We start from the raw sequence: 16,323 nt of genomic DNA on the forward strand, positions 1-16,323 counted from the left end.
AGATCTTATTTTGTTGGGTTCCAAAATCACTGCAGATGGTGACTGCAGCCATGAAATTAAAGGACACTTACTCCTTGGAAGGAATGTTATGACCAACCTAGATAGCATATTGAAAAGCAAAGACATTACTTTGCCAGCAAAGGTCCATCTAGTCAAGGCTATGGTTTTTCCAGTGGTCATGTATGGATGTGAGAGTTGGACTGTGAAGAAAGCTGAGCACTGAAGAATTGATGCTTTTGAACTGTGGTGTTGGAGAAGACTCTTGAGAGTCTCTTGGACTGCAAGGGGATCCAACCAGTCCATTCTAAAGGATATCAGTCCTGGGTGTTCTTTGGAAGGACTGATGCTGAAGCTGAAACTCCAGTACTTTGGCCACCTGATGTGAAGAGTTGACTCATTGGAAAAGACTCTGATGCTGGGAGGGATTGGGGGCAGGAGGAGAAGGGGAGGACAGAGGATGAGATGGCTGGATGGCATCACCGACTCTATGGACGTGAGTTTGAGTGAACTCCGGGAGTCGGTGATGGATAGGGAATCCTGGCGTGCTGCGATTCATGGGGTCGCAAAGAGTCGGACATGACTGAGAGACTGAACTGAACTGAACTGAACTGAACTGAGCTGAGCTGAAGATTCTCTCCTTAAAGTCATCTATTGAGTTATTTAATTGAAATACTTTAAATAAAATTATTTAAATTAAATACTTTTAATTAATATTTGTTTTGATTAATAGTTTTAAATAATTATCTAATTTAAAAAATGTAAAATATTTCAACATCTTTTTATTTGAGCTTTTTCCTAAAATCTGCCATCATTTCTATTTCACTGGGTATGTGTTCTCATTGTTTCTTTTCTCTTCAGTTGCTGGGCCCCTTAGATGAATTGCTATTTCTATTTTTTGGCTTCCCAATGGTCAAGTTGTATCAACCACATTTCCAGCTTCTGTAAACTTGATGTTTTAACATCTGCCCCACATGCCTGAACCAGACATGCCTTGTTCTGGACAATTTGACAATGTGCCTGAGTCACTTTGTCTTGGCCTCCTGCCCCTCTTGTCACCCCTCCTCCTTGGGAGAGGTCCTACTTCCAGACATGCTTTTCTTTCCTTTCTTTTTCTCTTCATTTTTATTGGAGTATAGTTGATTTATTATTATACAATGTTGTATTAGTTTCAGGTGTACAGCAAAGTGATTCAGTTATACATATACATATTCTTTTCCAGTTTCTTTTCTCATATAGGTTATCACAGAATATTGAATAGAGTTCCCTGGACTATACAGTAGGCCCTTGTTGGTTGGTAATCTATCTTATATACAGTAATGTGTGTTCATTAATCCCAAGCTCCTGATTTATCCAGGCACGCTTTTCAAATACAAACCAAACAGCCCAGAGTCTATCTCTGTTATTAGCTCTTAGACCCTGGACCATGACACACTTGCCCTACACCCCAGGGCCAGGCATTTGACAACTGGGAGCCTCAGAGTCCTGGTTTTGAGTAACTGAAATTACTCAAACCAGGCAATCTTACGTCTGCTTAACCTGTTTTATCAGTTCCTTCCTAAGAAAACTAGAACAAAGGCCTTTGCCCATAGGGCCCTCCCTTCCTTCCGTCTCCTGTGCAGATCCCTGATCTTGGGAAGGGGTGGGGTGCGCTTTCCTCTTGGGAACTATAAGTAGTGACCTGTCTTTAAATATCAGTTATCTCCTGGGAATTCCCTGGTGCTCCAGTGTTTGAGACATCATGCTTCCACTGTTGGGGATCTGGGTTGAACCCCCTGGTCAGGGAGCTAATATCTCAAGATCCCACAAACTGCACAGTGTAGCAAAAAAAGAAAAAAAAAAAGTCAATGATCTCCTGCTCTTCTGGCCTTCTATACTTCAGATGTGCTATTAATACACCATATTTCAAACTACATTTCCAGGTGGTGTAGTTTACCATGCATGGCAGAGATGTCTGTGGTTGATGACATTAGCCCCGCCCCTTGTCCCCTGCCAAGGTGCCAGAGTCTCTGCCAGTCTTGGAGGAAAGGAAACAGCAGTACATCCATTTGATTCTGAATCCGCTTTTGTGATCTGGTGTCCTGAAAACCATTTCACAAGGTGCCTGTCGCCTTGCCTCTAGGCATTCATAGATCTCCAAGAGCAATGCTATCTACTGCTAAGGATCTGCTCCTCTCAAAATTGCCTACCAAATATTAGCACTGTTTGTCCTGTGCTTGTTTGGGCTTCTGTACCAAGACCTGTATCTAAAACTCTCCATGTGCATCAGCAGTCCCTGTGGGAGTGCTTTGGCTTGGCTGAGGGAGCCAGTTTAAGATTTTGAGTGGAGTTCAGTTCAGTCTCTCAGTCGTGTCCACCTCTTTGTGACCCCATGAATCACAGCACGACAGGCCTCCCTGTCCATCACCAACTCCCGGAGTTGACTCAAACTCCAGTCCATCGAGTCGGTGATGCCATTCTGTCATCTCACCTCTGTCGTCCCCTTCTCCTCCTGCCCCCAATCCCTCTCAGCATCAGGGTCTTTTCCAATGAGTCAACTCTTCGCATCAGGTGGCAGAGTATTGGAGTTTCAGCTTCAGCATCAGTCCTTCCAATGAACACCCAGGGCTGATCTCCTTTAGAATGGACTGGTTGGACCTCCTTGCAGTCCAAGGGACTCTCAAGAGTCTTCTCCAACACCACAGTTCAAAAGCATCAATTCTTCGGCACTCAGCCTTCTTCACAGTCCAACTCTCACATCCATACATGAGCACTGGAAAAACCATAACCTTGACTAGATGGACCTTTCTTGGCAAAGTAATGTCTCTGCTTTTCAATATGCTATCTAGGTTGGTCATAACGTTCCTTCCAAGGAGTAAGTGTCCTTTAATTTCATGGCTGCAGTCACCATCTGCAGTGATTTTGGAGCCCAGAAAAATAAAGTCAGCCACTGTTTCCGCTGTTTCCCCATCTATTTGCCATGAAGAGATGGGACCAGAGGCCATGATCTTCATTTTCTGAATGTTGAGCTTTAAGCCAACTTTTTCACTCTCCTCTTTCACTTTCATCAAGAGGCTTTTTAGTTCCTCTTCACTTTCTGCCATAAGGGTGATGTTATCTGCATATCTGAGGTTATTTATATTTCTCCTGGCAATCTTGGTTCCAGCCTGTGCTTCTTCCAGCCCAGCATTTGAGGCAGTCACATATATGGTACTATACTGGGACTCTGGAGCCACAATGACTAGGTTCAAGTCCTACCTGTACTGTTAATATTAATTAACTGTACAGCTTTAGTCACATCTCTTAACCTCTCTATGTCTCGGTTTTCTCTTTTGTAAACTAGATGATGATAATAATACCTCTTCGTAAGTTTGTTGTATGAGTTATTACATCTAAAGCACCATGTAGGCATTGCCTCTCACTGTTTGTTCTATAATGTAGTCACACCTTTTCTAATAAAACACAAGCAATTAACAAAGAAAACACTCTTTGACTTCATGATGATTCTGGACTCTAACAGAACTGTAACATCTATGAGAAGACCTAAGAAAATGAAGAATCAAGATAACAAGTTTCTACTATCATGATCACCACATTGGAAACAATTGGAAAGTACACGGCTATGTATGACTTTGTTTCAGTATTTGAAAACTAAACACATTTGTTTTAAAGGCAGATGCATTGTTTTTAAATGAGCAAAGAACATGAATAAACATTGTAAAGAGGAATAAAAAGAAAGAATACAAACAACTATATAAATAAAATAATGTTGAACATCAGTTATGTTTTGGGGACCAGGGAATTCAGATAAGCTTTGGATCTTGGTGGATTATATTGATAATAAATGCTTAGAAAATAGAAAATAAAGAATAAAGAAGAGAATACACAAAATCAATTATCCTACTATGTAGGAATGACTATTATTATAGCACCTTAATCAATTGTTTTCTTATTTTTTCTGTTTACTAGTTTCACACATTTTTTATGGTGATGTATACAAAATCTTATGGATGTGAGAGTTGGACTGTGAAGAAAGCTGAGTGCCGAAAAATTGATGCTTTTGAACTGTGGTGTTGGAGAAGACTCTTGAGAGTCCCTTGGACTGCAAGGAGATCCAACCAGTCCATTCTGAAGGAGATCAGTCCTGGGTGTTCTTTGGAAGGACTGATGCTAAAGCTGAAACTTTGGCCACCTGATGTGAAGAGTTGACTCATTGGAAAAGACTTTGATGCTGGGAGGGATTGGGGGCAGGAGGAGAAGGGGATGACAGAGGATGAGATGGCTGGATGGCATCATCGACTTGAGGGACATGAGTTTGAGTGAACTCTGGGAGTTGGTAATGGACAGGGAGGCCTGGTGTGCTGCGATTCATGGGGTCGCAAAGAGTCAGACACGATTGAGCAACTGAACTGAACTGATACAAAATCTTTGAAACATAGTTTTTTGCACCTAAAATAGCACCATAAGCATATTTCATACCATTAAATATTATTAAAAAAATTTTATTATTTAAATTTTAGCTATTTTCCTATTGATGCATACTTATTTTTTCCAAATATCCATGAGTTAAAATAATACTGAGATTGACATCTTTACTTTTTTAGCTTTCTTTTTCAAATTTTATTTGCAACTATGAGAAACCATCTTGAGCTTGCCTAAGGCCAAAGAAGGAAGGAGAGTGGTAGAAGAATTTATTGAAGAATTGTGCTGTATCTAAGAATCACAGAATTAAAGTTAAAATAATGACTATCATTTTTTAACCTATCAAGCTGAAATTGTCCTTTTCCCCAAATTATAATAGTCAACATTAGCAAGTGTATGAGAAAAGAGATAACCTCAGTGAATGTTGGGTTGGGAGAGAGGTGCTCATAGAATGGGTTTTCTGTAAAGCAAATTGGCAATCATTCAAAGAGGCTTCATAAAAAAAACATTTTTTGATGAAGTAATGTTATGCTACTAATCTACATTCTATGGAAGTAAGCTGATAGTGTCAAATTTATGGTTAACAAATTATAGTGAATTTTGGGGAGAGTTGTCTGTTTAGACCTTTCCATTCTGCCTCTCTTTATTTAGATTTGTCCATTATGCTTATAGGATGGTTTCCAGCATTCTGAAAATCTCTGCATCACCTTTCCTCTCCTATGTAGATTACTTTCCCAAGGTGAGCATCTAATGAAAACTGGATCAGAGATTTCCCAAAGATTTGTAATATTGAAGTAAGGGACATGGTGACTGGCATTGTTGGCAGCAGAATATTATTAACAACAGGACCTAGTAGTACATGGGATTATTCTGCCAAGATCCCAAGGCCTGCTTGGGTTGCCCTGGTCCCCAAAGCTTTAGCTGAGGTTCAACTTTATTTCAGTAGCTCTTCTATTCTTTTTAAAAATTCTTTACCATGTTTAGTCATGTCTTTTGCTCATGTAAAATAATATATTTGCCTTTAAAAATTTATTTAATTTATGAGAACAGACAAAAATTTGGGATTTAGATTTATATCTTCAAGTCATACACAGCCATCTACATTCAAATCCTTTCAAATATGGTGATTAAGATGGTGGAAACTTATCCTTATTTTTTCATTTCCTTAGGTCTGCTCAATAGATGTTTACAATCTTTTTAGAGCTAAAAATTGTCATTAGGTCAAAAATTGTTCTGTTTGTTAATTCTTTCTGTTTCATTAGGGAAGGTGTGACTACATTTTAGAAAAAATAACAGTATAGCTAATGTTTGGGGCTTCACTGGTGGCTCAGTGGTAAAGAATCTGCATGCAATTGAGACATGAGTTTGATCTCTAGGTTGGGAAGAGCCTCTGGGGAGGGAAATGGCAAGCCACTTCATACGCTTGCCTGGAAAATCTCATGGGTGGAGGAGCATGGCAGACTATATTCCTTGGGGTCACAGAGTCAGACATGACAGTGACTGAGTGCAAGCACATAGTACTTTAGATATAGTAATTCATACATCAAACCTGGGAAGTAGGTACTGTTAGTATTATCGTCATATTTGTTTTACAAATGAGGAAACTGAGGCACAGAGGGGTTAAATGACATGACTAAAGTCATACACTTAATAAGTAGCACAGCTAGAATTTGAAGCTGGTCAGTGTGACTATAGAGTCCAAACTCTCTAAGCCATGTGGTTTCTCAAAATAAAATAAGTTCATGTAAGAAGTATTATAATTTTCATATACCTAACATCTTATTGGGCTTCCCTGGTGGCTCAGAGGTTAGAGTCTGCCTGCAATGCGGGAGACATGGGTTCAATCCCTGAGTCGGGAAGATCCCTTGGAGAAGGAAATGGCAACCCACTCCAGTATTCTTGCCTGGAGAATCCCATGGACGGAGGAGCCTGGTGGGTTATAGTCCACGGGGTCGCAAAGAGTCGACACGACTGAGCAAGCGACTTAACATTAACATTAATATCTTATTAAACATAGCTTAATATATTGACTATTAAAGAGAAAATCAATCAATATATTTTTCTCTTTGAGAATATAAAATTAAGAATATTTTGCACTAAAAATTCAAAAGTGATCATCTGCTGAGGAGCTTCATTTTTCTGGCTAAGGATAACTCTGAAGCAGTGTAATAGAGCAAAAGTCCATGTGATTTTTTTGACAGGTAACTTAAACATTAAAGTCATATTTACTACCTGCAAGATAAGTATATCTACCTTATTTGCTTTCTTAAGTTATTGAGGATATTAGGTGAGCTAGTTCATGAAAAGCTTTTGCAATTTATTATTTATAAAAGTAAAGCTTTCATTATTATTAATATATTTTGTGCTGTAGGGAGGAAATTATATATTCTTATTGATTTGGGAAAAAAGTTTTAAAAATTGATTTTAGGATAAACAATATCTCTTCTATTGGGAAATGATGTAAAACTATGTTAAGATTAGGAGGAAAGAGTTCAGAGGGTCAACACAAAATAATGTCAACATTGTAAAAATATGGTTCTTATTTACTTGGCTCATCAGAAACCATGCTGAAAAGTCAATGAATATAAAAGAAATGAAAGATGTTGAAAGAACTTCTTTCTGTATATTTGGAGATTTTCTGTGTCTTGTCTATATTTTCAAGGCCACTTTGGGGTCCATATGCATAAATGATGACAGAAGATTTCATTTAGAGGGAAATCTTTTGTGACTCACAAACTTGCTCTGCTTAAGAATAAATTAAGAGAAGACACTTCTTTTGGCAGTTTTGAATATTTTAATAGAGTAAAAATATGTGCTAATTATCTCTTCTGTTTAATTATCTGTAGGATATTTTAATTATAAGCAACTTTTCCCCCTCCAATTCCCAAATTTTCATCAATTGCATTTTTTTGGGGGGGATAGGGGGATGTGGGTTACTTGGATGTTCTTCAGTCTTTATCCTCTTCACTGTCTTGCAACATTGGACACTCTTGACCATTATCTGTTTAAACTTCTACCTTGGATTCTGCTTCCTTTGAGATTCTTTCTGTTTTTCTCACTGATGTTTCTTCCACATATGCCTTAAAAACTGAGATGCCCCTTGGTTACATACACATCCTTCTGGATACTTGCTCTAACTGATCTTAGACAGCCATCAATTCCAATCACAGGATGTCCTGAAAATACGTAGCCCTAGATCAGTTCTCCCATATTCTCTGAGTCCCATATTCCTGTCTTCCTTCTTCATCAGTCCTTCTGCATATTCCAAGGGCATCTTAAGTTTAACGTGCCTCAGATGGAATTCACTGCCAGTTGAGCACACTTCTTTAGCTCTCCATATTTCCTAATGTTGATAATGGTACCACGTGCTGTGTGCTAAGTTGCTTCAGTCATGTCTGAGTCTTTGTGACCCATGTACTGTGGCCCACGAGGCTCCTCTGTCCATGGGATTCTCCAGGCAAAGAGACTGAAGTGGGTTGTCATGCTCTCCTCCAGAGGATCTTCCCAACCCACGGACAGAATCCATATCTTCTGCGACTCCTGACTTGCAGGCGGATTCTTTACCACTAAGCCACTGGGGAAGCTCAATGGTACCATGTAGCCGTCTAAATTCAAAAGGTGGGCATTCTCTAGATCCTTCTCTAAGCCTCACATCCATAGCCTATCACACTCCAACTCTAGTCTCCTTTCAAACACATCTCAAAGACTATCTCCAGTTCTAAGTCACCATGTTAGTTTGGGTCCCATCCTTTCTCATCAGACAGAAACTAATAACTTTCTAACTGGTGTTTGAGATTTGGGGATTTTGTCTCTGCTACAGTCTCCATCCACACCACCATTAGAGTGATTTTCCTAGAACACAGTATGGATTTCCTGTTTCTTTACTCCAAAAACACCCATTGATTTTCAGCTGGATAGAGTAGGCAGATATATATGGGGCTCTTCGTGGAGATGTCTCTTTCTCCCTTTACCTACTTCCATTCTCCCTTTACCTACTTCCATTCTCCCTCACTCCAAGTACAGTGTATATAACAACACTGATTTACCACTCCTTCCCTCAACCGGACTTGTGCCTTTATGTAGGGTCTTCCTCTGCCTGTGATTTCTCCATCCCTGTTTCCTGCCTGGTCAACTCATACCTGGTCATTAAGATCTAACTCAAGTGTCATTTTCTTGGTGATTTTCCTAAACAAGTACTTTCTCAATCCTGGTACTCACTTCATTATTCTCTTTGTGACCACATACACTGTATCCTCTCAGGCCTCTAGGTCCAGGAAATTCTCCAGGCAAGAATACTAAAGTGAGTAGCCATTCCCTTCTCTGAGGGATCTTCTTTACCCAGGGATTGAACTTTCGTCTCCTGCATTGCAGGAAGATTCCTTACCTTCTGAGCCACCAGGGAGCCCAATTAATATTTTATACTTAAATACCCAGTGAATGAGATGTTGGTGTACTGACAGAAACCGTATATACAGTAAACTAGATGAGTCATTGTTTTAATTGATTTGGGATGTATTCTATTTATTTTCTAAAGATTTTGTTGTTGTTGTTTAAAACTTCTAATCAAATAGATGACCCATGATTTTGTTGAAAAAAACAAGATCCAAATTTCTCCATCTGTTCTCTGTATAGTTGACAATGAACTCATGGGATTATAATCTAAACATCCTGATGACATGCTAATTGCATTCTAAAAATAATTTTCACAAACTGTTGAGAATTTAGTTCTAAAGATCAAATGACATCTTCAAAGGTGGTTAATTATTTTTTAAAGTATTGTTGTAAATAAATCTTTTATTTTTCTGAATCAGTCCCATTTTATTTTATTGGCTTCTTGTCAGCAGGATTCTTCCTGTTTTTTTTTTTTTTTAATTGCACTGCACAGAGACCTCACTGTCAGTGACCCTTCCTCTCTTGCTCTAGCATGAAAGTTCAGCAAATGCAAAATTTAGGATGTGGCAAGCAGCTGATAGATAATTATTTGCAGTTAAAGAAGTTTCTTAATTGGAGATCCATTTCTAGGGAGTCACTGTGTTGAATAATTAGTGCTGAATAATTAGAATCTAGCATGAAATGATGCATTGGAGAAGGAAATTGCAACCCACTCCAGTGTTCTTGCCTGGAGAATCCCAGGGACCGGGGAGCCTGGTGGGCTGCCGTCTATGGCGTCGCACAGAGTCAGACACGACTGAATTGACTTAGTAGCAGCAGCATGAAATGACCGGAGAAGGCAATGGCACCCCACCCCAGTACTCTTGCCTGAAAAATCCCATGGATGGAGGAGCCTGGTGGGCTGCAGTCCATGGGGTTGCACAGAGTTGGACACCACTGAGTTACTTCACTTTCACTTTTCACTTTCATGCGTTGGAGAAGGAAATGGCAACCCACTCCAGTGTTCTTACCTGGAGAATCCCAGGGACAGGGGAGCCTGGTGGGCTGCCGTCTATTCTATGGAGTTGCACAGAGTTGGACATGACTGAAGCGACTTTGCAGCAGCAGCAGCAGCATGAAATAAATGAGACTTAAGAATCAACCAGTGGAATATAAGTGAGCATGCATTTAATCTCTCTGAACCTCAGTTTCTTCATCTGTCAAATAGACATTTCACACAGTTTATTTAAATAATATGAGGTTGTTTTCACCTTATAGTGAAATAGTGAAGCACTATTGAATAGTGCTATTGAATAGCAACATAATCTCGTCTTATTTGTGTTGTGTTCATTACAAAATTATAAAATTGTCGACTGTCATCCATTATGCATGTCACGTGTACATGTTTAAAGAAAAGTTATGACCAACCTAGATAGTATATTCAAAAGCAGAGACATTACTTTGCCGACTAAGGTCCATCTAGTCAAGGCTATGGTTTTTCCTGTGGTCATGTATGGATGTGAGAGTTGGACTGTGAAGAAGGCTGAGCACCCAAGAATTGATGCTTTTGAACTGTGGTGTTGGAGAAGACTCTTGAGAGTCCCTTGGACTGCAAGGAGATCCAACCAGTCCATTCTGAAGGAGATCAGCCCTGGGATTTCTTTGGAAGGAATGATGCTGAAGCTGAAACTCCAGTATTTTGGCCACCTCATAAGAGTTGACTCATTGGAAAAGACTCTGATGCTGGGAGGGATTGGGGGCAGGAGGAGAAAGGGACGACCGAGGTTGAGATGGCTGGATGGCATCACGGACTCGATGGACGTGAGTCTGAGTGAACTCCGGGAGTTGATGATGGACAGGGAGGCCTGGCGTGCTGCGATTCATGGGGTTGCAGAGTCGGACACGACTCAGAGACTGAACTGAACTGAACTGAACTGAACTGAATATATATGTTAAAGAGAGACATGTGGAATATAAAGACTTGAAGGCAGGTAGTCCAAAACTTATAGTAAGTGCCATTTAAAATGGACCTATTTGGCTCAGATGGTAAATAATCTGCCTGCAAAGTTAGAGATTAGGGTTCAGTCCCTGGGTCTGGAAGGTCCTCTGAAGGAAATGGCAATCCACTGCAGTATTCTTGCCTGGAGAATTCCATGGACAGAAGAACCTGGTGGGCTACAGTCCATGGGGTCACAAAGAGTCAGACATGCCTGAGTGACTAGCACACACCCAAGGAAGACAGTAAGGAGAATGTGAGTTTATGCAGTATTTCACCTACTTCAATCCATATGCAACAAACATTTATTGAACACTTCTCTTTGTGTAGAAACTATTCTGTACTGAGTCATGTGTAGAATACAAGATATTCTTGGACAGATGGGTTCTTATTTTCTGGAAATGTACAATTGCATAAGTGCCTCATCATCCATTGACTGAATTTTTAATTCAAAAGTCACCTTTTTTTCATCCACTATTTATCTTCCATGCACTTGATTGAGGCTCAAAATGAGTCGAATGATCAGTACTTTTAATATATATAAAATCTACTTTTAATTACAGTTAAACAATTATTAAACAATTATTATAGAAATGCAAGTGTTAAGATAAAGTGCAAAAGATAACTTTTGGTAAAGATGCTGTAGAGATGTTCTTTGAGGCACTTAGAGAGTTGGTGATGATTGTTTCTAAACTCATATTTTTTCCCACATGTACATTTCAGAAAAACACATTTCTGTTGGGCTTTTCCCACTCTTTACCTTTGTGGGAGGTGACGAACAATCTAAAAATAAGACATAAGAATCTTATAAATGAAGATCAGTATATCAGTTTTATTATTCAAGTTGTCAAGAGAATATGGCTTAAATCTGCATCCAATTAGGTTTCCTAATACCTCCCCTTTTGCACATACCTTCTCAAAATCAAAGGTCTCTCTTTTACTGCAAGTACCCTAGGATTAAATCCTGCCACTGTAGATCAACCAAGGTAGAGAAGCACATATGAGAGCAACTTGAGAACAGGTTCCCAGAAGGGGATAAACCTAGAAGGGACAGAATCAGTTACTTCCAAATTCAATTCACTAATTAGTAAATCCACCCCTTCTCCATTAGACATGAAGTAAAATATCTATATCTTCGAAAAATCTTGAAAAGGAGAGGGTAATGTATCCCCCTTACATTACCTCACAGTATGTCTGTTCATAGTCCTCAAATCCTTGAGGTAATGCCTAAGGGATTCTTGTTCCAAAAACCTGTGTATATATGAACAAGTAATATTTTGGTTTCTAGAATTGTGCTCCATGCTCTACAATGATGGCTTGGACTCTATAGTTCTAAGAAAATCTTTCAAAATTTATAGAAAAGTTATATAATTTTAAAGGTGGGAAGATTATAAAATGTAACCAAATACCTTTATAGATAAGGAATTTAAGGTTCATAGAATTTGAGGGGCTTGGCTGAAGACATGCATCTTGACTTTTCTAAAAAAAAGAGTCATTAATTTTGAGTGCTAATGCCTTGCAAGTGCTTGGCACTCAACTCTACCAGTTGAATGAATGAAAGAAAAATGAAATTAAGAAGGCAAGAAGGAAGGAACAAAAAAAAAAAAAAAAAAAGAGAAGACACGGATCAACATTCATTTGTTACTAACACAAATATTTTTATATTATATCACAGTTCCTGTGGGCCAGAAAGAAGAAAACCAGGGTTTTCACTCTACATTTGAACAGAACAGAGAATTTAGACAGATACCTATTAACTGAATCAGAGCCTTCAAGATAAATAATGATATGATTAAAAACATCACTTTAACCAGCTATAGTTACTAATTGATGAAAACTGAAATTTTGTTTTCCAACTTTCATTGAATTTTTAGTAAATTGATAACTTAAAAGTTCCCAAAGTTCTTTTAAAATAAATATTATGCAGATTTTTTTGGACAGGAAATTTATTCACTGATAGAAAACTACACTTGAATCAATAATTTAAAATTTTTGACATTTCTGATTTCCACTTTAGAAACAACATTTTAGGGTCAATAGAAACCAATGGAAACTTTTTTTTGCATGTTTGTTTGATAACAGAATGGGCAAATTTAATTCAGATGACCATTACATCTATTACTGTGGTCAAGAATCCCTTAGAAGAAATGGAGTAGCCCTGATAGTCAACAAAAGAGTCTGAAATGCAGTGCTTGGGTGCAATCTCAAAATGACAAATGATCTCTGTTTGTTTCCAAGGCAAACCATTCAATATCACAGTAATCCTAGTCTATGCCCAAACCACTAATGCCAAAGAAGCTGAAGTTGAATAGTTCTATGAAGACCTACAAGACTTTCTAGAACTAACATACACAAAAGATACCCTTTTCATGGAATGCAAAGGTAGGAAGTCAAGAGATACCTGGAGTAACAGGCAAGTTTTGCCTTGGAGTACAAAATGAAGCAGGGCAAAGGCTAACAGTGTTTTGCCAAGAGAACACATTGGTCATAGCAAACACTCTCTTTCAACAACACAAGAGATGACTCTACACATGGACATCAACAGATAGTCAATACCAAAATCAGATTGAACATATTCTTTGCAGCCAAAGATGGAGAAGCTCTATTCAGTCAGCAAAAACAAGACTGGGAACTGACTGTGGCTCAGATCATGAACTCTTTATTACAAAATCTAGACTTAAATTGAAGAAACTAGACATTCAGGTATGACCTAAATAAAATCCCTTACAATTATACAGTGGAAGTGACAAATTGATTCAAGGGATTAGATCTGATACACAGTGCCTGAAGAACTATGGACAGAGGTTTGTAGCATTGTGCAAAAGGCTATGATCAAAGCCATCCCCAAGAAAAAGAAACACAAAAAGGCAAAACAGTTGTCTAAAGAAGCCTTACAAATAGCTGAGAAAAGAGAACTGAAAAGCAAAGAAGAAAAGGAAAGATATATCCATCTGAATCCAGAGTTCCAAAGAATAGGGAGGAGAGATAAGAAAGACTTCCTAAGTGATCAATGCAAAGAAACAGAAGAAAGCAATAAAATGAGAAAGACTATAGATTTCTTCAAGAAAATTAGAGGTACCAAGGGAACATTTCATGCAAGGATGGGCACAATAAAGGACAGAAACAGTATGGACTTAACAGAAACAGAAGATATTAAGAAGAGGTGGCAAGAATACACAGAACTATACAGACAAGATCTTGATTACACAGATAAACATGATGGTGTGACCACTCACCTAGAGCCAGACATTCTGGAGAGTGAAGTCAAGTGGGCCTTAGGAAACATCGCTACAACCAAAGCTAGTGGAGGTGATGAAATTCCAGCTGAGCTGTTTCAAATCCTAAAAGATGATGCTGTTAAAGTGCTACACTCAATATGCCAGCAAATTTGGAAAATCAGCAGTGGCCACAGGACTGGAAACAGCGATTTCATGCCAATTCCAGAGAAAGGCAATGTCAAAGAATGTTCAGACTACCGCACAATTTCACTCGTCTGACACGATAGCAAAGTAATTCTCAAAATTCTCCAAGCTAGGCTTCAATAGTACGCAAAGCGAGAACTTCTAGATATACAAGCTGGATTTAGAAAAGGCAAAGGAACCAGAGACCAAATTCCCAATATATGTTGGATCATTGAAAAAGCAAGAGAGTTCTGGGAAAACATCTACTTCTGCTTCATTGACTATGCTAAAGTCTTTGACTGTGTGCATCACAACAAACCGTGGAAAATTCTTAAAGAGATGTGAATACCAGACCACCTTACCTGCCTCCTGAGAAAATTGTATGCAGGTCAAGAAGCAACAGTTAAAACCAGACATAGAGCAATAGACTAGTTCCAAATTGGGAAAGGTGTACATCATGGCTATATATTGTCACCCTGCTTATTTAACTTATATTCAGAGTGTATCATGCAAAATTCTGGACTGGATGATGCACAAGCTGAAATTAAAATTGCTGGGAGAAATATCAATATCCTGAGCTATGTGGATGACACCACCCTTATGGCAGAAAGTCAAGGGAAACTTAAGAGCCTCTTGATAAAAGTGAAAGGAGAGAGTGAAAAGGCTGGCTTAAAACTCAGCATTCAATAAACTAAGGTCATGGCATCCGGTTCCATCACTTCATGGCAAATAGATGGGGAAACAATGGACACAGAGACAGACATTATTTTCTTGTGGTCCCAAATCACTGCAGATGGTGATTGCAGCCATGAAATTAAAAGACACTTGTCCCTTGGAAGAAAAGCTATGAGCAACCTAGACAGCATATTAAAAAGCAGAGATATTACTTCGCCAATAAAGTTCCATCTAGTCAAAGCTATGGTTTTTCCAGTAGTCATGTATGGATGGGAGATTTGGACCATAAAGTAAGCTGAGTGCTCCAGTATTTTTGCTACCTGATGCGAAGAACTGACTCATTGGAAAAGACCCTGATGCTGGGAAAGATTGAAGGCAGGAGGAGAAGAGGACGACAGAGGATGAGATGGCTGGATGGCATCACCGACTCAATGGACATGAGTTTGAGCAAGGTTGGGGAGTGGGTGATAGACAGGGAGGCCTGATGTGCTGCAGTCCATGGGGTCACAAACAGTTGGACACAACTGAGCAACAGAACTGAACTGAACTGATGTTATGGTTGAAGGGTCTGAAATCTTATCCTTCTGGCTAGCAAACAGGTTAGCCTGACACAATTCTTAGGATGCTGGCAAGAAGACCCAAGAATCCTTAGTTAGAGATAAAGGACTTTATGACTGAGCGACTTCACTTTCACTTTTCACTTTCATGCATTGGAGAAGGAAATGGCAACCCTCTCCAGTGTTCTTGCCTGGAGAATCCCAGGGGAGGGGGAGCCTGGTGGGCTGCCGTCTATGGGGTCGCACAGAGTCGGACACGACTGAAATGACTTAGCAGCAGCAGCAGCAGCAGCAGTGTGACCTATTTATATTGGTTCTCTTTAGCCCCAAGTCCCACATATTGTCCTGATGGATGTTTGCAATGAACTGTGTTACAGGAGGCGGGGACTGGATGTTTTCTGATGGTCAGTACACATCTCTATTCTTTGCTCTGGAGGAGACACTGTCTCTCTCCTCTAGGGCAGGAAACACACTTTAGAGGAAGATACTATCTTTGTCTTTCAAGGATCTTGGCTATACGAACATTGCTGTGAAGAGTTGTTCAGTTGCTCAATCGTGTCAGACTCTGTGTGACCCCATGGACTACAGCCCATCAGGCTTTTCCTGGAATATATGGTAGTCAGTACCTTTCCAATATGTGTAGAACCATGAGACACTCCTGAAAAATTGTCTTTCCATAGCTTTCTCTTGAATTTAGGCAAAGTACATAAGTACAAAGCCTCCAGTGTTTATTGAGAATCTACTATGTAAAACTTAGTATTAGGCATTGAATGATACACAGTGGTAGAGAAGCCACATTTCATATCCTTAAGGAGTTAAAGGATGTGTGTACACGCATAATTTAAAGCACAGTGCTGTAAGTGCTCTGTCTGAGACAATTCACAGAGAACTTAACAATGTTAGCCCTTGAACAGACATGCTGGAA

This window comes from Oryx dammah, unplaced genomic scaffold, assembly GCF_014754425.2.
Source record: "Oryx dammah isolate SB20612 unplaced genomic scaffold, SCBI_Odam_1.1 HiC_scaffold_19, whole genome shotgun sequence".
In the NCBI taxonomy this organism is placed as follows: Eukaryota; Metazoa; Chordata; class Mammalia; order Artiodactyla; family Bovidae; genus Oryx; species Oryx dammah.